This window comes from Lissotriton vulgaris, chromosome 9 (assembly GCF_964263255.1).
Source record: "Lissotriton vulgaris chromosome 9, aLisVul1.2, whole genome shotgun sequence".
NCBI lineage: Eukaryota > Metazoa > Chordata > Amphibia > Caudata > Salamandridae > Lissotriton > Lissotriton vulgaris.
Window position 1 is genome coordinate 848,288,521 of NC_141697.1, and position 25,944 is coordinate 848,314,464.

A 25,944-nucleotide genomic window follows, 5' to 3' on the forward strand; every position below is an offset into this window, starting at 1 on the left:
TAGCAGCCAGGCACATTCTAGCTAGTTTTACTTGTAAGTGGGGTTGGAAACGCTTTGCAGGCTCAGTACTGGGCTCAAAACATGCAGCCCTGAGGTCTCTCATGATAGCAGGTGGTTAAATAGAAATTCGCTGCTCAGCTGACCCGGCAGGAGCAAACGTATGCCAAAAATGTACGCAGAATGAGCTTTTCAGTGAGAGCAGCCAGGCACATTTTAGCTAGTTTTACTTGTAAGTGGGGTTAGAAATGCTTTTCAGGCTCAGTACTGGGCTCAAAAGATGCAGCTCTGAGGTCTCTCCTGATAGGAGGTAGTTAAGTAGAACTTCGCTGCTCAGCTGACCCGGCAGGAGCAAACGTATGCCAAAAATGTACGCAGAATGAGCTTTTCAGTGAAGAGCAGCCAGGCACATTCTAGCAAGTTTTACTTGTAAGTGGGGTTGGAAACGCTTTTCAGGCTCAGTGCTGCGCTCAAAAGATGCAGCCCTGAGGTCGCTCATGATGATAGCAGGTGGTTAAGTAGAAATTTGCCACTTGGCTGACCCAGCAGGAGCAAACGTATGCCAAAAATGTACACAGAATGAGCTTTTCAGTGAATAGCAGCCAGGCACATTGTAGCTAGTTTTACTTGTAAGTGGGGTTGGAAACGCTTTTAAGGATCAGTACTGGGCTCAAAACATGCAGCCCTGAGGTCTCTCATGATAGCAGGTGGTTAAATAGAAATTCGCTGCTCAGCTGACCCGGCAGGAGCAAACGTATGCCAAAAATGTACGCAGAATGAGCTTTTCAGTGAAGAGCAGCCAGGCACATTTTAGCTAGTTTTACTTGTAAGAGGGGTTGGAAACACTTTTCAGGTTCAGTACTGGGCTCAAAACATGCAGCCCTGAGGTGTCTCGTGATGATAGCAGGTGGTTAAGTAGAAATTTGCCTCTTGGCTGACCCAGCAGGAGCAAACGTATGCCAAAAATGTACACAGAATGAGCTTTTCAGTGAATAGCAGCCAGGCACATTGTAGCTAGTTTTACTTGTAAGTGGGGTTGGAAACGCTTTTCAGGATCAGTACTGGGCTCAAAACATGCAGCCCTGAGGTCTCTCATGATAGCAGGTGGTTAAATAGAAATTCGCTGCTCAGCTGACCCGGCAGGAGCAAACGTATGCCAAAAATGTATGCAGAATGAGCTTTTCAGTGAAGAGCTGCCAGGCACATTTTAGCTAGTTTTACTTGTAAGTGGGGTTTGAAATGCTTTTCGGGCTCAGTACTGGGCTCAAACATGCAGCCCTGAGGTCTCTCATGATAGCAGGTGGTTAAATAGAAATTCGCTGCTCAGCTGACCCGGCAGGACCAAATATATGCCAAAAATGTACGCAGAATGAGCTTTTCAGTGAATAGCAGCCAGGCACATTTTAGCTAGTTTTACTTGTAAGTGGGGTTGGAAACACTTTTCAGGCTCAGTACTGCACTCAAAACATGCAGCCCTAAGGTCTCTCATGATAGCAGGTGGTTAAGTAGAAATTTGCTACTTGGCTGACCCAGCAGGAGCAAACGTATGCCAAAAATGTACACAGAATGAGCTTTTCAGTGAATAGCAGCCAGGCACATTTTAGCTAGTTTTACTTGTAAGTGGGGTTGGAAATGCTTTTCAGGATCAGTACTGGGCTCAAAAGATGCAGCTCTGAGATCTCTCCTGATAGGAGGTAGTTAAGTAGAACTTCGCTGCTCAGCTGACCCGGCAGGAGCAAATGTATGCCAAAAATGTACGCACAATGAGCTTTTCAGTGACTAGCAGCCAGGCACATTTTAGCTCGTTTTACTTGTAAGTGGGGTTGGAAACGCTTTTCAGGCTCAGTACTGCGCTCAAAACATGCAGCCCTGAGGTCTCTCATGATAGCAGGTGGTTAAATAGAAATTCGCTGCTCAGCTGACCCGGCCGGAGCAAACGTATGCCAAAAATGTACGCAGAATGAGCTTTTCAGTGAATAGCAGCCAGGCACATTTTAGCTAGTTTTACTTGTAAGTGGGTTTGGAAACGCTTTTCAGGCTCAGTACTGGGCTCAAAACATGCAGCCCTGAGGTCTCTCATGATAGCAGGTGGTTAAATAGAAATTCGCTGCTCAGCTGACCCGGTAGGAGCAAACGTATGCCAAAAATGTACGCAGAATGAGCTTTTCAGGGAAGAGCAGCCAGGCACATTTTAGCTATTTTTACTTGTAAGTGGGGTTGGAAATGCTTTTCAGGCTCAGTACTGGGCTCAAAAGATGCAGCTCTGAGATCTCTCCTGATAGGAGGTAGTTAAGTAGAACTTCGCTGCTCAGCTGACCCGGCAGGAGCACATGTATGCCAAAAATGTATGCAGAATGAGCTTTTCAGTGAAGAGCAGCCAGGCACATTCTAGCAAGTTTTACTTGTAAGTGGGGTTGGAAACGCTGTTCAGGCTCAGTACTGCGCTCAAAAGATGCAGCCCTGAGGTCTCTCATGATAGCAGGTGGTTAAAAGAAATTTGCCATTTGGCTGACCCAGCAGGAGCAAATGTATGCCAAAAATGTACACAGAATGAGCTTTTCAGTGAATAGCAGCCAGGCGCATTTTAGCTAGTTTTACTTGTAAGTGGGGTTGGAAACGCTTTTCAGGATCAGTACTGGGCTCAAAACATGCAGCCCTGAGGTCTCTCATGATAGCAGGTGGTTAAATAGAAATTCGCTGCTCAGCTGACCCGGCAGGAGCAAATGTATGCCAAAAATGTATGCAGAATGAGCTTTTCAGTGAAGAGCAGCCAGGCACATTTTAGCTAGTTTTACTTGTAAGTAGGGTTGGAAACGCTTTTCAGGATCAGTACTGGGCTCAAAACATGCAGCCCTGAGGTCTCTCATGATAGCAGGTGGTTAAATAGAAATTCGCTGCTCAGCTGACGCGGCAGGACAAACGTATGCCAAAAATGTACGCAGAATGAGCTTTTCAGTGAAGAGCAGCCAGGCACATTTTAGCTAGTTTTACTTGTAAGAGGGGTTGGAAACACTTTACAGGTTCAGTACTGGGCTCAAAACATGCAGCCCTGAGGTCTCTCGTGATAGCAGGTGGTTAAATAGAAATTCGCTGCTCAGCTGACCCGGCAGGAGCAAACGTATGCCAAAAATGTAAGCAGAATGAGCTTTCAGTGAATAGCAGCCAGGCACATTTTAGCTAGTTTTACTTGTAAGTGGGGTTGGAAATGCTTTTCAGGCTCAGTACTGGGCTCAAAAGATGCAGCTCTGAGGTCTCTCCTGATAGGAGGTAGTTAAGTAGAACTTCGCTGCTCAGCTGACCCGGTAGGAGCAAATGTATGCCAAAAATGTATGCAGAATGAGCTTTTCAGTGAAGAGCAGCCAGGCACATTCTAGCAAGTTTTACTTGTAAGTGGGGTTGGAAACGCTGTTCAGGCTCAGTACTGCGCTCAAAAGATGCAGCCCTGAGGTCTCTCATGATAGCAGGTGGTTAAAAGAAATTTGCCATTTGGCTGACCCAGCAGGAGCAAATGTATGCCAAAAATGTACACAGAATGAGCTTTTCAGTGAATAGCAGCCAGGCGCATTTTAGCTAGTTTTACTTGTAAGTGGGGTTGGAAACGCTTTTCAGGATCAGTACTGGGCTCAAAACATGCAGCCCTGAGGTCTCTCATGATAGCAGGTGGTTAAATAGAAATTCGCTGCTCAGCTGACCCGGCAGGAGCAAATGTATGCCAAAAATGTATGCAGAATGAGCTTTTCAGTGAAGAGCAGCCAGGCACATTTTAGCTAGTTTTACTTGTAAGTAGGGTTGGAAACGCTTTTCAGGATCAGTACTGGGCTCAAAACATGCAGCCCTGAGGTCTCTCATGATAGCAGGTGGTTAAATAGAAATTCGCTGCTCAGCTGACGCGGCAGGACAAACGTATGCCAAAAATGTACGCAGAATGAGCTTTTCAGTGAAGAGCAGCCAGGCACATTTTAGCTAGTTTTACTTGTAAGAGGGGTTGGAAACACTTTACAGGTTCAGTACTGGGCTCAAAACATGCAGCCCTGAGGTCTCTCGTGATAGCAGGTGGTTAAATAGAAATTCGCTGCTCAGCTGACCCGGCAGGAGCAAACGTATGCCAAAAATGTAAGCAGAATGAGCTTTCAGTGAATAGCAGCCAGGCACATTTTAGCTAGTTTTACTTGTAAGTGGGGTTGGAAATGCTTTTCAGGCTCAGTACTGGGCTCAAAAGATGCAGCTCTGAGGTCTCTCCTGATAGGAGGTAGTTAAGTAGAACTTCGCTGCTCAGCTGACCCGGTAGGAGCAAATGTATGCCAAAAATGTACGCAGAATGAGCTTTTCACTAAAGAGCAGCCAGGCACATTCTAGCAAGTTTTACTTGTAAGTGGGGTTGGAAACGCTTTTCAGGCTCAGTACTGCGCTCAAAAGATGCAGCCCTGAGGTCGCTCATGATGATAGCAGGTGGTTAAGTAGAAATTTGCCACTTGGCTGACCCAGCAGGAGCAAACGTATGCCAAAAATGTACACAGAATGAGCTTTTCAGTGAATAGCAGCCAGGCACATTTTAGCTAGTTTTACTTGTAAGTGGGGTTGGAAACGCTTTTCAGGATCAGTACTGGGCTCAAAACATGCAGCCCTGAGGTCTCTCATGATAGCAGGTGGTTAAATAGAAATTCGCTGCTCAGCTGACCCGGCAGGAGCAAACGTATGCCAAAAATGTATGCAGAATGAGCTTTTCAGTGAAGAGCTGCCAGGCACATTTTAGCTAGTTTTACTTGTAAGTGGGGTTGGAAATGCTTTTCGGGCTCAGTACTGGGCTCAAACATGCAGCCCTGAGGTCTCTCATGATAGCAGGTGGTTAAATAGAAATTCGCTGCTCAGCTGACCCGGCAGGACCAAATATATGCCAAAAATGTACGCAGAATGAGCTTTTCAGTGAATAGCAGCCAGGCACATTTTAGCTAGTTTTACTTGTAAGTGGGGTTGGAAACACTTTTCAGGCTCAGTACTGCACTCAAAACATGCAGCCCTAAGGTCTCTCATGATAGCAGGTGGTTAAGTAGAAATTTGCTACTTGGCTGACCCAGCAGGAGCAAACGTATGCCAAAAATGTACACAGAATGAGCTTTTCAGTGAATAGCAGCCAGGCACATTTTAGCTAGTTTTACTTGTAAGTGGGGTTGGAAATGCTTTTCAGGATCAGTACTGGGCTCAAAAGATGCAGCTCTGAGATCTCTCCTGATAGGAGGTAGTTAAGTAGAACTTCGCTGCTCAGCTGACCCGGCAGGAGCAAATGTATGCCAAAAATGTATGCAGAATGAGCTTTTCAGTGAATAGCAGCCAGGCGCATTTTAGCAAGTTTTACTTGTAAGTGGGGTTGGAAACGCTGTTCAGGCTCAGTACTGCGCTCAAAAGATGCAGCCCTGAGGTCTCTCATGATAGCAGGTGGTTAAAAGAAATTTGCCATGTGGCTGACCCAGCAGGAGCAAATGTATGCCAAAAATGTACACAGAATGAGCTTTTCAGTGAATAGCAGCCAGGCGCATTTTAGCTAGTTTTACTTGTAAGTGGGGTTGGAAACGCTTTTCAGGATCAGTACTGGGCTCAAAACATGCAGCCCTGAGGTCTCTCATGATAGCAGGTGGTTAAATAGAAATTCGCTGCTCAGCTGACCCGGCAGGAGCAAACCTATGCCAAAAATGTACACAGAATGAGCTTTTCAGTGAATAGCAGCCAGGCACATTTTAGCTAGTTTTACTTGTAAGTAGGGTTGGAAACGCTTTTCAGGATCAGTACTGGGCTCAAAACATGCAGCCCTAAGGTCTCTCATGATAGCAGGTGGTTAAGTAGAAATTTGCTACTTGGCTGACCCAGCAGGAGCAAACGTATGCCAAAAATGTACACAGAATGAGCTTTTCAGTGAATAGCAGCCAGGCACATTTTAGCTAGTTTTACTTGTAAGTGGGGTTGGAAATGCTTTTCAGGATCAGTACTGGGCTCAAAAGATGCAGCTCTGAGATCTCTCCTGATAGGAGGTAGTTAAGTAGAACTTCGCTGCTCAGCTGACCCGGCAGGAGCAAATGTATGCCAAAAATGTATGCAGAATGAGCTTTTCAGTGAATAGCAGCCAGGCGCATTTTAGCAAGTTTTACTTGTAAGTGGGGTTGGAAACGCTGTTCAGGCTCAGTACTGCGCTCAAAAGATGCAGCCCTGAGGTCTCTCATGATAGCAGGTGGTTAAAAGAAATTTGCCATGTGGCTGACCCAGCAGGAGCAAATGTATGCCAAAAATGTACACAGAATGAGCTTTTCAGTGAATAGCAGCCAGGCGCATTTTAGCTAGTTTTACTTGTAAGTGGGGTTGGAAACGCTTTTCAGGATCAGTACTGGGCTCAAAACATGCAGCCCTGAGGTCTCTCATGATAGCAGGTGGTTAAATAGAAATTCGCTGCTCAGCTGACCCGGCAGGAGCAAACCTATGCCAAAAATGTACACAGAATGAGCTTTTCAGTGAATAGCAGCCAGGCACATTTTAGCTAGTTTTACTTGTAAGTAGGGTTGGAAACGCTTTTCAGGATCAGTACTGGGCTCAAAACATGCAGCCCTGAGGTCTCTCATGATAGCAGGTGGTTAAATAGAAATTCGCTGCTCAGCTGACCCGGCAGGAGCAAATGTATGCCAAAAATGTACGCAGAATGAGCTTTTCAGTGAATAGCAGCCAGGCACATTTTAGCTAGTTTTACTTGTAAGTGGGGTTGGAAACGCTTATCAGGATCAGTACTGGGCTCAAAAGATGCAGCCCTGAGGTCTCTCATGATAGCAGGTGGTTAAGTAGAAATTCGCTGCTCAGCTGACCCGGCAGGAGCAAACGTATGCCAAAAATGTACACAGAATGAGCTTTTCAGTGAATAGCAGCCAGGCACATTTTAGCTAGTTTTACTTGTAAGTGGGGTTAGAAACGCTTTTCAGGATCAGTACTGGGCTCAAAACATGCAGCCCTGATGTCTCTCATGATAGCAGGTGGTTAAATAGAAATTCGCTGCTCAGCTGACCCGGCAGGAGCAAACGTATGCAAAAAATGTATGCAGAATGAGCTTTTCAGTGAATAGCAGCCAGGCACATTGTAGCTAGTTTTACTTGTAAGTGGGGTTGGAAACGCTTTTCAGGCTCAGTACTGCGCTCAAAAGATGCAGCCCTGAGGTCGCTCATGATGATAGCAGGTGGTTAAGTAGAAATTTGCCACTTGGCTGACCCAGCAGGAGCAAACGTATGCCAAAAATGTACACAGAATGAGCTTTTCAGTGAATAGCAGCCAGGCACATTTTAGCTAGTTTTACTTGTAAGTGGGGTTGGAAACGCTTTTCAGGATCAGTACTGGGCTCAAAACATGCAGCCCTGAGGTCTCTCATGATAGCAGGTGGTTAAATAGAAATTCGCTGCTCAGCTGACCCGGCAGGAGCAAACGTATGCCAAAAATGTATGCAGAATGAGCTTTTCAGTGAAGAGCTGCCAGGCACATTTTAGCTAGTTTTACTTGTAAGTGGGGTTGGAAATGCTTTTCGGGCTCAGTACTGGGCTCAAACATGCAGCCCTGAGGTCTCTCATGATAGCAGGTGGTTAAATAGAAATTCGCTGCTCAGCTGACCCGGCAGGACCAAATATATGCCAAAAATGTACGCAGAATGAGCTTTTCAGTGAATAGCAGCCAGGCACATTTTAGCTAGTTTTACTTGTAAGTGGGGTTGGAAACACTTTTCAGGCTCAGTACTGCACTCAAAACATGCAGCCCTAAGGTCTCTCATGATAGCAGGTGGTTAAGTAGAAATTTGCTACTTGGCTGACCCAGCAGGAGCAAACGTATGCCAAAAATGTACACAGAATGAGCTTTTCAGTGAATAGCAGCCAGGCACATTTTAGCTAGTTTTACTTGTAAGTGGGGTTGGAAATGCTTTTCAGGATCAGTACTGGGCTCAAAAGATGCAGCTCTGAGATCTCTCCTGATAGGAGGTAGTTAAGTAGAACTTCGCTGCTCAGCTGACCCGGCAGGAGCAAATGTATGCCAAAAATGTATGCAGAATGAGCTTTTCAGTGAAGAGCAGCCAGGCACATTCTAGCAAGTTTTACTTGTAAGTGGGGTTGGAAACGCTGTTCAGGCTCAGTACTGCGCTCAAAAGATGCAGCCCTGAGGTCTCTCATGATAGCAGGTGGTTAAAAGAAATTTGCCATGTGGCTGACCCAGCAGGAGCAAATGTATGCCAAAAATGTACACAGAATGAGCTTTTCAGTGAATAGCAGCCAGGCGCATTTTAGCTAGTTTTACTTGTAAGTGGGGTTGGAAACGCTTTTCAGGATCAGTACTGGGCTCAAAACATGCAGCCCTGAGGTCTCTCATGATAGCAGGTGGTTAAATAGAAATTCGCTGCTCAGCTGACCCGGCAGGAGCAAACCTATGCCAAAAATGTACACAGAATGAGCTTTTCAGTGAATAGCAGCCAGGCACATTTTAGCTAGTTTTACTTGTAAGTAGGGTTGGAAACGCTTTTCAGGATCAGTACTGGGCTCAAAACATGCAGCCCTGAGGTCTCTCATGATAGCAGGTGGTTAAATAGAAATTCGCTGCTCAGCTGACCCGGCAGGAGCAAATGTATGCCAAAAATGTACGCAGAATGAGCTTTTCAGTGAATAGCAGCCAGGCACATTTTAGCTAGTTTTACTTGTAAGTGGGGTTGGAAACGCTTATCAGGATCAGTACTGGGCTCAAAAGATGCAGCCCTGAGGTCTCTCATGATAGCAGGTGGTTAAGTAGAAATTCGCTGCTCAGCTGACCCGGCAGGAGCAAACGTATGCCAAAAATGTACACAGAATGAGCTTTTCAGTGAATAGCAGCCAGGCACATTTTAGCTAGTTTTACTTGTAAGTGGGGTTAGAAACGCTTTTCAGGATCAGTACTGGGCTCAAAACATGCAGCCCTGATGTCTCTCATGATAGCAGGTGGTTAAATAGAAATTCGCTGCTCAGCTGACCCGGCAGGAGCAAACGTATGCAAAAAATGTATGCAGAATGAGCTTTTCAGTGAATAGCAGCCAGGCACATTCTAGCTAGTTTTACTTGTAAGTGGGGTTGGAAACGCTTTTCAGGCTCAGTACTGGGCTCAAAACATGCAGCCCTGAGGTCTCTCATGATAGCAGGTGGTTAAATAGAAATTCGCTGCTCAGCTGACCCGGCAGGAGCAAACGTATGCCAAAAATGTACGCAGAATGAGCTTTTCAGTGAGAGCAGCCAGGCACATTTTAGCTAGTTTTACTTGTAAGTGGGGTTAGAAATGCTTTTCGGGCTCAGTACTGGGCTCAAAACATGCAGCCCTGAGGTCTTTCATGATAGCAGGTGGTTAAATAGAAATTCGCTGCTCAGCTGACCCGGCAGGAGCAAATGTATGCCAAAAATGTACGCAGAATGAGCTTTTCAATGAATAGCAGCCAGGCACATTTTAGCTAGTTTTACTTGTAAGTGGGGTTGCAAACGCTTATCAGGATCAGTACTGGACTCAAAAGATGCAGCCCTGAGGTCTCTCATGATAGCAGGTGGTTAAGTAGAAATTCGCTGCTCAGCTGACCCGGCAGGAGCAAACGTATGCCAAAAATGTACACAGAATGAGCTTTTCAGTGAATAGCAGCCAGGCACATTTTAGCTAGTTTTACTTGTAAGTGGGGTTAGAAACGCTTTTCAGGATCAGTACTGGGCTCAAAACATGCAGCCCTGATGTCTCTCATGATAGCAGGTGGTTAAATAGAAATTCGCTGCTCAGCTGACCCGGCAGGAGCAAACGTATGCAAAAAATGTACGCAGAATGAGCTTTTCAGTGAATAGCAGCCAGGCACATTGTAGCTAGTTTTACTTGTAAGTGGGGTTGGAAACGCTTTTCAGGATCAGTACTGGGCTCAAAACATGCAGCCCTGAGGTCTCTCATGATAGCAGGTGGTTAAATAGAAATTCGCTGCTCAGCTGACCCGGCAGGAGCAAACGTATGCCAAAAATGTACGCAGAATGAGCTTTTCAGTGAAGAGCAGCCAGGCACATTTTAGCTAGTTTTACTTGTAAGAGGGGTTGGAAACACTTTTCAGGTTCAGTACTGGGCTCAAAACATGCAGCCCTGAGGTCTCTCGTGATAGCAGGTGGTTAAATAGAAATTCGCTGCTCAGCTGACCCGGCAGGAGCAAACGTATGCCAAAAATGTAAGCAGAATGAGCTTTCAGTGAATAGCAGCCAGGCACATTTTAGCTAGTTTTACTTGTAAGTGGGGTTGGAAATGCTTTTCAGGCTCAGTACTGGGCTCAAAAGATGCAGCTCTGAGGTCTCTCCTGATAGGAGGTAGTTAAGTAGAACTTCGCTGCTCAGCTGACCCGGCAGGAGCAAACGTATGCCAAAAATGTAAGCAGGATGAGCTTTCAGTGAATAGCAGCCAGGCACATTCTAGCAAGTTATACTTGTAAGTGGGGTTGGAAACGCTTTTCAGGCTCAGTACTGCGCTCAAAAGATGCAGCCCTGAGGTCGCTCATGATGATAGCAGGTGGTTAAGTAGAAATTTGCCACGTGGCTGACCCAGCAGGAGCAAACGTATGCCAAAAATGTACACAGAATGAGCTTTTCAGTGAATAGCAGCCAGGCACATTTTAGCTAGTTTTACTTGTAAGTGGGATTGGAAACGCTTTTCAGGATCAGTACTGGGCTCAAAACATGCAGCCCTGAGGTCTCTCATGATAGCAGGTGGTTAAATAGAAATTCGCTGCTCAGCTGACCCGGCAGGAGCAAACGTATGCCAAAAATGTATGCAGAATGAGCTTTTCAGTGAAGAGCTGCCAGGCACATTTTAGCTAGTTTTACTTGTAAGTGGGGTTGGAAATGCTTTTCGGGCTCAGTACTGGGCTCAAACATGCAGCCCTGAGGTCTCTCATGATAGCAGGTGGTTAAATAGAAATTCGCTGCTCAGCTGACCCGGCAGGACCAAATATATGCCAAAAATGTACGCAGAATGAGCTTTTCAGTGAATAGCAGCCAGGCACATTTTAGCTAGTTTTACTTGTAAGTGGGGTTGGAAACACTTTTCAGGCTCAGTACTGCACTCAAAACATGCAGCCCTAAGGTCTCTCATGATAGCAGGTGGTTAAGTAGAAATTTGCTACTTGGCTGACCCAGCAGGAGCAAACGTATGCCAAAAATGTACACAGAATGAGCTTTTCAGTGAATAGCAGCCAGGCACATTTTAGCTAGTTTTACTTGTAAGTGGGGTTGGAAATGCTTTTCAGGATCAGTACTGGGCTCAAAAGATGCAGCTCTGAGATCTCTCCTGATAGGAGGTAGTTAAGTAGAACTTCGCTGCTCAGCTGACCCGGCAGGAGCAAACGTATGCCAAAAATGTACGCAGAATGAGCTTTTCAGTGAGAGCAGCCAGGCACATTTTAGCTAGTTTTACTTGTAAGTGGGGTTAGAAATGCTTTTCAGGCTCAGTACTGGGCTCAAAAGATGCAGCTCTGAGGTCTCTCCTGATAGGAGGTAGTTAAGTAGAACTTCGCTGCTCAGCTGACCCGGCAGGAGCAAACGTATGCCAAAAATGTACGCAGAATGAGCTTTTCAGTGAAGAGCAGCCAGGCACATTCTAGCAAGTTTTACTTGTAAGTGGGGTTGGAAACGCTTTTCAGGCTCAGTGCTGCGCTCAAAAGATGCAGCCCTGAGGTCGCTCATGATGATAGCAGGTGGTTAAGTAGAAATTTGCCACTTGGCTGACCCAGCAGGAGCAAACGTATGCCAAAAATGTACACAGAATGAGCTTTTCAGTGAATAGCAGCCAGGCACATTTTAGCTAGTTTTACTTGTAAGTGGGGTTGGAAACGCTTTTCAGGATCAGTACTGGGCTCAAAACATGCAGCCCTGAGGTCTCTCATGATAGCAGGTGGTTAAATAGAAATTCGCTGCTCAGCTGACCCGGCAGGAGCAAACGTATGCCAAAAATGTATGCAGAATGAGCTTTTCAGTGAAGAGCTGCCAGGCACATTTTAGCTAGTTTTACTTGTAAGTGGGGTTGGAAATGCTTTTCGGGCTCAGTACTGGGCTCAAACATGCAGCCCTGAGGTCTCTCATGATAGCAGGTGGTTAAATAGAAATTCGCTGCTCAGCTGACCCGGCAGGACCAAATATATGCCAAAAATGTACGCAGAATGAGCTTTTCAGTGAATAGCAGCCAGGCACATTTTAGCTAGTTTTACTTGTAAGTGGGGTTGGAAACACTTTTCAGGCTCAGTACTGCACTCAAAACATGCAGCCCTAAGGTCTCTCATGATAGCAGGTGGTTAAGTAGAAATTTGCTACTTGGCTGACCCAGCAGGAGCAAACGTATGCCAAAAATGTACACAGAATGAGCTTTTCAGTGAATAGCAGCCAGGCACATTTTAGCTAGTTTTACTTGTAAGTGGGGTTGGAAATGCTTTTCAGGATCAGTACTGGGCTCAAAAGATGCAGCTCTGAGATCTCTCCTGATAGGAGGTAGTTAAGTAGAACTTCGCTGCTCAGCTGACCCGGCAGGAGCAAATGTATGCCAAAAATGTATGCAGAATGAGCTTTTCAGTGAATAGCAGCCAGGCGCATTTTAGCAAGTTTTACTTGTAAGTGGGGTTGGAAACGCTGTTCAGGCTCAGTACTGCGCTCAAAAGATGCAGCCCTGAGGTCTCTCATGATAGCAGGTGGTTAAAAGAAATTTGCCATGTGGCTGACCCAGCAGGAGCAAATGTATGCCAAAAATGTACACAGAATGAGCTTTTCAGTGAATAGCAGCCAGGCGCATTTTAGCTAGTTTTACTTGTAAGTGGGGTTGGAAACGCTTTTCAGGATCAGTACTGGGCTCAAAACATGCAGCCCTGAGGTCTCTCATGATAGCAGGTGGTTAAATAGAAATTCGCTGCTCAGCTGACCCGGCAGGAGCAAACCTATGCCAAAAATGTACACAGAATGAGCTTTTCAGTGAATAGCAGCCAGGCACATTTTAGCTAGTTTTACTTGTAAGTAGGGTTGGAAACGCTTTTCAGGATCAGTACTGGGCTCAAAACATGCAGCCCTAAGGTCTCTCATGATAGCAGGTGGTTAAGTAGAAATTTGCTACTTGGCTGACCCAGCAGGAGCAAACGTATGCCAAAAATGTACACAGAATGAGCTTTTCAGTGAATAGCAGCCAGGCACATTTTAGCTAGTTTTACTTGTAAGTGGGGTTGGAAATGCTTTTCAGGATCAGTACTGGGCTCAAAAGATGCAGCTCTGAGATCTCTCCTGATAGGAGGTAGTTAAGTAGAACTTCGCTGCTCAGCTGACCCGGCAGGAGCAAATGTATGCCAAAAATGTATGCAGAATGAGCTTTTCAGTGAATAGCAGCCAGGCGCATTTTAGCAAGTTTTACTTGTAAGTGGGGTTGGAAACGCTGTTCAGGCTCAGTACTGCGCTCAAAAGATGCAGCCCTGAGGTCTCTCATGATAGCAGGTGGTTAAAAGAAATTTGCCATGTGGCTGACCCAGCAGGAGCAAATGTATGCCAAAAATGTACACAGAATGAGCTTTTCAGTGAATAGCAGCCAGGCGCATTTTAGCTAGTTTTACTTGTAAGTGGGGTTGGAAACGCTTTTCAGGATCAGTACTGGGCTCAAAACATGCAGCCCTGAGGTCTCTCATGATAGCAGGTGGTTAAATAGAAATTCGCTGCTCAGCTGACCCGGCAGGAGCAAACCTATGCCAAAAATGTACACAGAATGAGCTTTTCAGTGAATAGCAGCCAGGCACATTTTAGCTAGTTTTACTTGTAAGTAGGGTTGGAAACGCTTTTCAGGATCAGTACTGGGCTCAAAACATGCAGCCCTGAGGTCTCTCATGATAGCAGGTGGTTAAATAGAAATTCGCTGCTCAGCTGACCCGGCAGGAGCAAATGTATGCCAAAAATGTACGCAGAATGAGCTTTTCAGTGAATAGCAGCCAGGCACATTTTAGCTAGTTTTACTTGTAAGTGGGGTTGGAAACGCTTATCAGGATCAGTACTGGGCTCAAAAGATGCAGCCCTGAGGTCTCTCATGATAGCAGGTGGTTAAGTAGAAATTCGCTGCTCAGCTGACCCGGCAGGAGCAAACGTATGCCAAAAATGTACACAGAATGAGCTTTTCAGTGAATAGCAGCCAGGCACATTTTAGCTAGTTTTACTTGTAAGTGGGGTTAGAAACGCTTTTCAGGATCAGTACTGGGCTCAAAACATGCAGCCCTGATGTCTCTCATGATAGCAGGTGGTTAAATAGAAATTCGCTGCTCAGCTGACCCGGCAGGAGCAAACGTATGCAAAAAATGTATGCAGAATGAGCTTTTCAGTGAATAGCAGCCAGGCACATTGTAGCTAGTTTTACTTGTAAGTGGGGTTGGAAACGCTTTTCAGGCTCAGTACTGCGCTCAAAAGATGCAGCCCTGAGGTCGCTCATGATGATAGCAGGTGGTTAAGTAGAAATTTGCCACTTGGCTGACCCAGCAGGAGCAAACGTATGCCAAAAATGTACACAGAATGAGCTTTTCAGTGAATAGCAGCCAGGCACATTTTAGCTAGTTTTACTTGTAAGTGGGGTTGGAAACGCTTTTCAGGATCAGTACTGGGCTCAAAACATGCAGCCCTGAGGTCTCTCATGATAGCAGGTGGTTAAATAGAAATTCGCTGCTCAGCTGACCCGGCAGGAGCAAACGTATGCCAAAAATGTATGCAGAATGAGCTTTTCAGTGAAGAGCTGCCAGGCACATTTTAGCTAGTTTTACTTGTAAGTGGGGTTGGAAATGCTTTTCGGGCTCAGTACTGGGCTCAAACATGCAGCCCTGAGGTCTCTCATGATAGCAGGTGGTTAAATAGAAATTCGCTGCTCAGCTGACCCGGCAGGACCAAATATATGCCAAAAATGTACGCAGAATGAGCTTTTCAGTGAATAGCAGCCAGGCACATTTTAGCTAGTTTTACTTGTAAGTGGGGTTGGAAACACTTTTCAGGCTCAGTACTGCACTCAAAACATGCAGCCCTAAGGTCTCTCATGATAGCAGGTGGTTAAGTAGAAATTTGCTACTTGGCTGACCCAGCAGGAGCAAACGTATGCCAAAAATGTACACAGAATGAGCTTTTCAGTGAATAGCAGCCAGGCACATTTTAGCTAGTTTTACTTGTAAGTGGGGTTGGAAATGCTTTTCAGGATCAGTACTGGGCTCAAAAGATGCAGCTCTGAGATCTCTCCTGATAGGAGGTAGTTAAGTAGAACTTCGCTGCTCAGCTGACCCGGCAGGAGCAAATGTATGCCAAAAATGTATGCAGAATGAGCTTTTCAGTGAAGAGCAGCCAGGCACATTCTAGCAAGTTTTACTTGTAAGTGGGGTTGGAAACGCTGTTCAGGCTCAGTACTGCGCTCAAAAGATGCAGCCCTGAGGTCTCTCATGATAGCAGGTGGTTAAAAGAAATTTGCCATGTGGCTGACCCAGCAGGAGCAAATGTATGCCAAAAATGTACACAGAATGAGCTTTTCAGTGAATAGCAGCCAGGCGCATTTTAGCTAGTTTTACTTGTAAGTGGGGTTGGAAACGCTTTTCAGGATCAGTACTGGGCTCAAAACATGCAGCCCTGAGGTCTCTCATGATAGCAGGTGGTTAAATAGAAATTCGCTGCTCAGCTGACCCGGCAGGAGCAAACCTATGCCAAAAATGTACACAGAATGAGCTTTTCAGTGAATAGCAGCCAGGCACATTTTAGCTAGTTTTACTTGTAAGTAGGGTTGGAAACGCTTTTCAGGATCAGTACTGGGCTCAAAACATGCAGCCCTGAGGTCTCTCATGATAGCAGGTGGTTAAATAGAAATTCGCTGCTCAGCTGACCCGGCAGGAGCAAATGTATGCCAAAAATGTACGCAGAATGAGCTTTTCAGTGAATAGCAGCCAGGCACATTTTAGCTAGTTTTACTTGTAAGTGGGGTTGGAAACGCTTATCAGGATCAGTACTGGGCTCAAAAGATGCAGCCCTGAGGTCTCTCATGATAGCAGGTGGTTAAGTAGAAATTCGCTGCTCAGCTGACCCGGCAGGAGCAAACGTATGCCAAAAATGTACACAGAATGAGCTTTTCAGTGAATAGCAGCCAGGCACATTTTAGCTAGTTTTACTTGTAAGTGGGGTTAGAAACGCTTTTCAGGATCAGTACTGGGCTCAAAACATGCAGCCCTGATGTCTCTCATGATAGCAGGTGGTTAAATAGAAATTCGCTGCTCAGCTGACCCGGCAGGAGCAAACGTATGCAAAAAATGTATGCAGAATGAGCTTTTCAGTGAATAGCAGCCAGGCACATTCTAGCTAGTTTTACTTGTAAGTGGGGTTGGAAACGCTTTTCAGGCTCAGTACTGGGCTCAAAACATGCAGCCCTGAGGTCTCTCATGATAGCATGTGGTTAATTAGAAATTCGCTGCTCAGCTGACCCGGCAGGAGCAAACGTATGCCAAAAATGTACGCAGAATGAGCTTTTCAGTGAGAGCAGCCAGGCACATTTTAGCTAGTTTTACTTGTAAGTGGGGTTAGAAATGCTTTTCGGGCTCAGTACTGGGCTCAAAACATGCAGCCCTGAGGTCTTTCATGATAGCAGGTGGTTAAATAGAAATTCGCTGCTCAGCTGACCCGGCAGGAGCAAATGTATGCCAAAAATGTACGCAGAATGAGCTTTTCAATGAATAGCAGCCAGGCACATTTTAGCTAGTTTTACTTGTAAGTGGGGTTGCAAACGCTTATCAGGATCAGTACTGGACTCAAAAGATGCAGCCCTGAGGTCTCTCATGATAGCAGGTGGTTAAGTAGAAATTCGCTGCTCAGCTGACCCGGCAGGAGCAAACGTATGCCAAAAATGTACACAGAATGAGCTTTTCAGTGAATAGCAGCCAGGCACATTTTAGCTAGTTTTACTTGTAAGTGGGGTTAGAAACGCTTTTCAGGATCAGTACTGGGCTCAAAACATGCAGCCCTGATGTCTCTCATGATAGCAGGTGGTTAAATAGAAATTCGCTGCTCAGCTGACCCGGCAGGAGCAAACGTATGCAAAAAATGTACGCAGAATGAGCTTTTCAGTGAATAGCAGCCAGGCACATTGTAGCTAGTTTTACTTGTAAGTGGGGTTGGAAACGCTTTTCAGGATCAGTACTGGGCTCAAAACATGCAGCCCTGAGGTCTCTCATGATAGCAGGTGGTTAAATAGAAATTCGCTGCTCAGCTGACCCGGCAGGAGCAAACGTATGCCAAAAATGTACGCAGAATGAGCTTTTCAGTGAAGAGCAGCCAGGCACATTTTAGCTAGTTTTACTTGTAAGAGGGGTTGGAAACACTTTTCAGGTTCAGTACTGGGCTCAAAACATGCAGCCCTGAGGTCTCTCGTGATAGCAGGTGGTTAAATAGAAATTCGCTGCTCAGCTGACCCGGCAGGAGCAAACGTATGCCAAAAATGTAAGCAGAATGAGCTTTCAGTGAATAGCAGCCAGGCACATTTTAGCTAGTTTTACTTGTAAGTGGGGTTGGAAATGCTTTTCAGGCTCAGTACTGGGCTCAAAAGATGCAGCTCTGAGGTCTCTCCTGATAGGAGGTAGTTAAGTAGAACTTCGCTGCTCAGCTGACCCGGCAGGAGCAAACGTATGCCAAAAATGTAAGCAGGATGAGCTTTCAGTGAATAGCAGCCAGGCACATTCTAGCAAGTTTTACTTGTAAGTGGGGTTGGAAACGCTTTTCAGGCTCAGTACTGCGCTCAAAAGATGCAGCCCTGAGGTCGCTCATGATGATAGCAGGTGGTTAAGTAGAAATTTGCCACGTGGCTGACCCAGCAGGAGCAAACGTATGCCAAAAATGTACACAGAATGAGCTTTTCAGTGAATAGCAGCCAGGCACATTTTAGCTAGTTTTACTTGTAAGTGGGATTGGAAACGCTTTTCAGGATCAGTACTGGGCTCAAAACATGCAGCCCTGAGGTCTCTCATGATAGCAGGTGGTTAAATAGAAATTCGCTGCTCAGCTGACCCGGCAGGAGCAAACGTATGCCAAAAATGTATGCAGAATGAGCTTTTCAGTGAAGAGCTGCCAGGCACATTTTAGCTAGTTTTACTTGTAAGTGGGGTTGGAAATGCTTTTCGGGCTCAGTACTGGGCTCAAACATGCAGCCCTGAGGTCTCTCATGATAGCAGGTGGTTAAATAGAAATTCGCTGCTCAGCTGACCCGGCAGGACCAAATATATGCCAAAAATGTACGCAGAATGAGCTTTTCAGTGAATAGCAGCCAGGCACATTTTAGCTAGTTTTACTTGTAAGTGGGGTTGGAAACACTTTTCAGGCTCAGTACTGCACTCAAAACATGCAGCCCTAAGGTCTCTCATGATAGCAGGTGGTTAAGTAGAAATTTGCTACTTGGCTGACCCAGCAGGAGCAAACGTATGCCAAAAATGTACACAGAATGAGCTTTTCAGTGAATAGCAGCCAGGCACATTTTAGCTAGTTTTACTTGTAAGTGGGGTTGGAAATGCTTTTCAGGATCAGTACTGGGCTCAAAAGATGCAGCTCTGAGATCTCTCCTGATAGGAGGTAGTTAAGTAGAACTTCGCTGCTCAGCTGACCCGGCAGGAGCAAACGTATGCCAAAAATGTACGCAGAATGAGCTTTTCAGTGAGAGCAGCCAGGCACATTTTAGCTAGTTTTACTTGTAAGTGGGGTTAGAAATGCTTTTCAGGCTCAGTACTGGGCTCAAAAGATGCAGCTCTGAGGTCTCTCCTGATAGGAGGTAGTTAAGTAGAACTTCGCTGCTCAGCTGACCCGGCAGGAGCAAACGTATGCCAAAAATGTACGCAGAATGAGCTTTTCAGTGAAGAGCAGCCAGGCACATTCTAGCAAGTTTTACTTGTAAGTGGGGTTGGAAACGCTTTTCAGGCTCAGTGCTGCGCTCAAAAGATGCAGCCCTGAGGTCGCTCATGATGATAGCAGGTGGTTAAGTAGAAATTTGCCACTTGGCTGACCCAGCAGGAGCAAACGTATGCCAAAAATGTACACAGAATGAGCTTTTCAGTGAATAGCAGCCAGGCACATTGTAGCTAGTTTTACTTGTAAGTGGGGTTGGAAACGCTTTTCAGGATCAGTACTGGGCTCAAAACATGCAGCCCTGAGGTCTCTCATGATAGCAGGTGGTTAAATAGAAATTCGCTGCTCAGCTGACCCGGCAGGAGCAAACGTATGCCAAAAATGTATGCAGAATGAGCTTTTCAGTGAAGAGCTGCCAGGCACATTTTAGCTAGTTTTACTTGTAAGTGGGGTTGGAAATGCTTTTCGGGCTCAGTACTGGGCTCAAACATGCAGCCCTGAGGTCTCTCATGATAGCAGGTGGTTAAATAGAAATTCGCTGCTCAGCTGACCCGGCAGGACCAAATATATGCCAAAAATGTACGCAGAATGAGCTTTTCAGTGAATAGCAGCCAGGCACATTTTAGCTAGTTTTACTTGTAAGTGGGGTTGGAAACACTTTTCAGGCTCAGTACTGCACTCAAAACATGCAGCCCTAAGGTCTCTCATGATAGCAGGTGGTTAAGTAGAAATTTGCTACTTGGCTGACCCAGCAGGAGCAAACGTATGCCAAAAATGTACACAGAATGAGCTTTTCAGTGAATAGCAGCCAGGCACATTCTAGCAAGTTTTACTTGTAAGTGGGTTTGGAAACGCTGTTCAGGCTCAGTACTGCGCTCAAAAGATGCAGCCCTGAGGTCTCTCATGATAGCAGGTGGTTAAAAGAAATTTGCCATGTGGCTGACCCAGCAGGAGCAAATGTATGCCAAAAATGTACACAGAATGAGCTTTTCAGTGAATAGCAGCCAGGCGCATTTTAGCTAGTTTTACTTGTAAGTGGGGTTGGAAACGCTTTTCAGGATCAGTACTGGGCTCAAAACATGCAGCCCTGAGGTCTCATGATAGCAGGTGGTTAAATAGAAATTCGCTGCTCAGATGACCCGGCAGGAGCAAACCTATGCCAAAAATGTACACAGAATGAGCTTTTCAGTGAATAGCAGCCAGGCACATTTTAGCTAGTTTTACTTGTAAGTAGGGTTGGAAACGCTTTTCAGGATCAGTACTGGGCTCAAAACATGCAGCCCTGAGGTCTCTCATGATAGCAGGTGGTTAAATAGAAATTCGCTGCTCAGCTGACCCGGCAGGAGCAAATGTATGCCAAAAATGTACACAGAATGAGCTTTTCAGTGAATAGCAGCCAGGCGCATTTTAGCTAGTTTTACTTGTAAGTGGGGTTGGAAACGCTTATCAGGATCAGTACTGGGCTCAAAAGATGCAGCCCTGAGGTCTCTCATGATAGCAGGTGGTTAAGTAGAAATTCGCTGCTCAGCTGACCCGGCAGGAGCAAACGTATGCCAAAAATGTACGCAGAATGAGCTTTTCAGTGAATAGCAGCCAGGCACATTCTAGCTAGTTTTACTTGTAAGTGGGGTTGGAAACGCTTTTCAGGCTCAGTACTGGGCTCAAAACATGCAGCCCTGAGGTCTCTCATGATAGCAGGTGGTTAAATAGAAATTCGCTGCTCAGCTGACCCGGCAGGAGCAAACGTATGCCAAAAATGTACGCAGAATGAGCTTTTCAGTGAGAGCAGCCAGGCACATTTTAGCTAGTTTTACTTGTAAGTGGGGTTGGAAATGCTTTTCAGGCTCAGTACTGGGCTCAAAAGATGCAGCTCTGAGGTCTCTCCTGATAAGGAGGTAGTTAAGTAGAACTTCGCTGCTCAGCTGACCCGGCAGGAGCAAACGTATGCCAAAAATGTACGCAGAATGAGCTTTTCAGTGAAGAGCAGCCAGGCACATTCTAGCAAGTTTTACTTGTAAGTGGGGTTGGAAACGCTTTTCAGGCTCAGTACTGCGCTCAAAAGATGCAGCCCTGAGGTCGCTCATGATGATAGCAGGTGGTTAAGTAGAAATTTGCCACTTGGCTGACCCAGCAGGAGCAAACGTATGCCAAAAATGTACACAGAATGAGCTTTTCAGTGAATAGCAGCCAGGCACATTGTAGCTAGTTTTACTTGTAAGTGGGGTTGGAAACGCTTTTCAGGATCAGTACTGGGCTCAAAACATGCAGCCCTGAGGTCTCTCATGATAGCAGGTGGTTAAATAGAAATTCGCTGCTTAGCTGACCCGGCAGGAGCAAACGTATGCCAAAAATGTATGCAGAATGAGCTTTTCAGTGAAGAGCTGCCAGGCACATTTTAGCTAGTTTTACTTGTAAGTGGGGTTGGAAATGCTTTTCGGGCTCAGTACTGGGCTCAAACATGCAGCCCTGAGGTCTCTCATGATAGCAGGTGGTTAAATAGAAATTCGCTGCTCAGCTGACCCGGCAGGACCAAATATATGCCAAAAATGTACGCAGAATGAGCTTTTCAGTGAATAGCAGCCAGGCACATTTTAGCTAGTTTTACTTGTAAGTGGGGTTGGAAACACTTTTCAGGCTCAGTACTGCACTCAAAACATGCAGCCCTAAGGTCTCTCATGATAGCAGGTGGTTAAGTAGAAATTTGCTACTTGGCTGACCCAGCAGGAGCAAACGTATGCCAAAAATGTACACAGAATGAGCTTTTCAGTGAATAGCAGCCAGGCACATTTTAGCTAGTTTTACTTGTAAGTGGGGTTGGAAATGCTTTTCAGGATCAGTACTGGGCTCAAAAGATGCAGCTCTGAGATCTCTCCTGATAGGAGGTAGTTAAGTAGAACTTCGCTGCTCAGCTGACCCGGCAGGAGCAAATGTATGCCAAAAATGTACGCACAATGAGCTTTTCAGTGATTAGCAGCCAGGCACATTTTAGCTCGTTTTACTTGTAAGTGGGGTTGGAAACGCTTTTCAGGCTCAGTACTGCGCTCAAAACATGCAGCCCTGAGGTCTCTCATGATAGCAGGTGGTTAAATAGAAATTCGCTGCTCAGCTGACCCGGCCGGAGCAAACGTATGCCAAAAATGTACGCAGAATGAGCTTTTCAGTGAATAGCAGCCAGGCACATTTTAGCTAGTTTTACTTGTAAGTGGGTTTGGAAACGCTTTTCAGGCTCAGTACTGGGCTCAAAACATGCAGCCCTGAGGTCTCTCATGATAGCAGGTGGTTAAATAGAAATTCGCTGCTCAGCTGACCCGGTAGGAGCAAACGTATGCCAAAAATGTACGCAGAATGAGCTTTTCAGTGAAGAGCAGCCAGGCACATTTTAGCTATTTTTACTTGTAAGTGGGGTTGGAAATGCTTTTCAGGCTCAGTACTGGGCTCAAAAGATGCAGCTCTGAGATCTCTCCTGATAGGAGGTAGTTAAGTAGAACTTCGCTGCTCAGCTGACCCGGCAGGAGCACATGTATGCCAAAAATGTATGCAGAATGAGCTTTTCAGTGAAGAGCAGCCAGGCACATTCTAGCAAGTTTTACTTGTAAGTGGGGTTGGAAACGCTGTTCAGGCTCAGTACAGCGCTCAAAAGATGCAGCCCTGAGGTCTCTCATGATAGCAGGTGGTTAAAAGAAATTTGCCATTTGGCTGACCCAGCAGGAGCAAATGTATGCCAAAAATGTACACAGAATGAGCTTTTCAGTGAATAGCAGCCAGGCGCATTTTAGCTAGTTTTACTTGTAAGTGGGGTTGGAAACGCTTTTCAGGATCAGTACTGGGCTCAAAACATGCAGCCCTGAGGTCTCTCATGATAGCAGGTGGTTAAATAGAAATTCGCTGCTCAGCTGACCCGGCAGGAGCAAATGTATGCCAAAAATGTATGCAGAATGAGCTTTTCAGTGAAGAGCAGCCAGGCACATTTTAGCTAGTTTTACTTGTAAGTAGGGTTGGAAACGCTTTTCAGGATCAGTACTGGGCTCAAAACATGCAGCCCTGAGGTCTCTCATGATAGCAGGTGGTTAAATAGAAATTTGCTGCTCAGCTGACGCGGCAGGACAAACGTATGCCAAAAATGTACGCAGAATGAGCTTTTCAGTGAAGAGCAGCCAGGCACATTTTAGCTAGTTTTACTTGTAAGTAGGGTTGGAAATGCTTTTCAGGCTCAGTACTGGGCTCAAAAGATGCAGCTTTGAGGTCTCTCCTGATAGGAGGTAGTTAAGTAGAACTTCGCTGCTCAGCTGACCCGGCAGGAGCAAATGTATGCCAAAAATGTACGCAGAATGAGCTTTTCACTAAAGAGCAGCCAGGCACATTCTAGCAAGTTTTACTTGTAAGTGGGGTTGGAAACGCTTTTCAGGCTCAGGACTGCGCTCAAAAGATGCAGCCCTGAGGTCTCCCATGATAGCAGGTGGTTAAATAGAAATTCGCTGCTCAGCTGACCCGGCAGGAGCAAACGTATGCCAAAAATGTACGCAGAATGAGCTTTTCAGTGAAGAGCAGCCAGGCACATTTTAGCTAGTTTTACTTGTAAGAGGGGTTGGAAACGCTTTTCAGGTTCAGTACTGGGCTCAAAACATGCAGCCCTGAGGTCTCTCATGATAGCAGGTGGTTAAATAGAAATTCGCTGCTCAGCTGACCCGGCAGGAGCAAATGTATGCCAAAAATGTACGCAGAATGAGCTTTTCAGTGAAGAGCAGCCAGGCAGATTTTAGCTAGTTTTACTTGTAAGTTGGGTTGGAAATGCTTTTCAGGCTCAGTACTGGGCTCAAAAGATGCAGCTCTGAGATCTCTCCTGATAGGAGGTAGTTAAGTAGAACTTCGCTGCTCATCTGACCCGGCAGGAGCAAATTATGCCAAAAATGTACACAGAATGAGCTTTTCAGTGAATAGCAGCTAGGCACATTTTAGCTAGTTTTACTTGTAAGTGGGGTTGGAAACGCTTTTCAGGATCAGTACTGGGCTCAAAACATGCAGCCCTGAGGTCTCTCATGATAGCAGGTGGTTAAATAGAAATTCGCTGCTCAGCTGACCCGGCAGGAGCAAATGTATGCCAAAAATGTACGCAGAATGAGCTTTTCAATGAATAGCAGCCAGGCACATTTTAGCTAGTTTTACTTGTAAGTGGGGTTGGAAACGCTTATCAGGATCAGTACTGGGCTCAAAAGATGCAGCCCTGAGGTCTCTCATGATAGCAGGTGGTTAAGTAGAAATTCGCTGCTCAGCTGACCCGGCAGGAGCAAACGTATGCCAAAAATGTACACAGAATGAGCTTTTCAGTGAATAGCAGCCAGGCACATTTTAGCTAGTTTTACTTGTAAGTGGGGTTGGAAACGCTTTTCAGGATCAGTACTGGGCTCAAAACATGCAGCCCCGAGGTCTCTCATGATAGCAGGTGGTTAAATAGAAATTCGCTGCTCAGCTGACCCGGCAGGAGCAAACGTATGCCAAAAATGTATGCAGAATGAGCTTTTCAGTGAAGAGCTGCCAGGCACATTTTAGCTAGTTTTACTTGTAAGTGGGGTTGGAAATGCTTTTCGGGCTCAGTACTGGGCTCAAAACATGCAGCCCTGAGGTCTCTCATGATAGCAGGTGGTTAAATAGAAATTCGCTGCTCAGCTGACCCGGCAGGAGCAAATGTATGCCAAAAATGTACGCAGAATGAGCTTTTCAATGAATAGCAGCCAGGCACATTTTAGCTAGTTTTACTTGTAAGTGGGGTTGGAAACGCTTATCAGGATCAGTACTGGACTCAAAAGATGCAGCCCTGAGGTCTCTCATGATAGCAGGTGGTTAAGTAGAAATTCGCTGCTCAGCTGACCCGGCAGGAGCAAACGTATGCCAAAAATGTACACAGAATGAGCTTTTCAGTGAATAGCAGCCAGGCACATTTTAGCTAGTTTTACTTGTAAGTGGGGTTAGAAACGCTTTTCAGGATCAGTACTGGGCTCAAAACATGCAGCCCTGATGTCTCTCATGATAGCAGGTGGTTAAATAGAAATTCGCTGCTCAGCTGACCCGGCAGGAGCAAACGTATGCAAAAAATGTACGCAGAATGAGCTTTTCAGTGAATAGCAGCCAGGCACATTCTAGCTAGTTTTACTTGTAAGTGGGGTTGGAAACGCTTTGCAGGCTCAGTACTGGGCTCAAAACATGCAGCCCTGAGGTCTCTCATGATAGCAGGTGGTTAAATAGAAATTCGCTGCTCAGCTGACCCGGCAGGAGCAAACGTATGCCAAAAATGTACGCAGAATGAGCTTTTCAGTGAGAGCAGCCAGGCACATTTTAGCTAGTTTTACTTGTAAGTGGGGTTAGAAATGCTTTTCAGGCTCAGTACTGCGCTCAAAAGATGCAGCCCTGAGGTCGCTCATGATGATAGCAGGTGGTTAAGTAGAAATTTGCCACTTGGCTGACCCAGCAGGAGCAAACGTATGCCAAAAATGTACACAGAATGAGCTTTTCAGTGAATAGCAGCCAGGCACATTTTAGCTAGTTTTACTTGTAAGTGGGGTTGGAAACGCTTTTCAGGATCAGTACTGGGCTCAAAACATGCAGCCCTGAGGTCTCTCATGATAGCAGGTGGTTAAATAGAAATTCGCTGCTCAGCTGACCCGGCAGGAGCAAACGTATGCCAAAAATGTATGCAGAATGAGCTTTTCAGTGAAGAGCTGCCAGGCACATTTTAGCTAGTTTTACTTGTAAGTGGGGTTGGAAATGCTTTTCGGGCTCAGTACTGGGCTCAAACATGCAGCCCTGAGGTCTCTCATGATAGCAGGTGGTTAAATAGAAATTCGCTGCTCAGCTGACCCGGCAGGACCAAATATATGCCAAAAATGTACGCAGAATGAGCTTTTCAGTGAATAGCAGCCAGGCACATTTTAGCTAGTTTTACTTGTAAGTGGGGTTGGAAACACTTTTCAGGCTCAGTACTGCACTCAAAACATGCAGCCCTAAGGTCTCTCATGATAGCAGGTGGTTAAGTAGAAATTTGCTACTTGGCTGA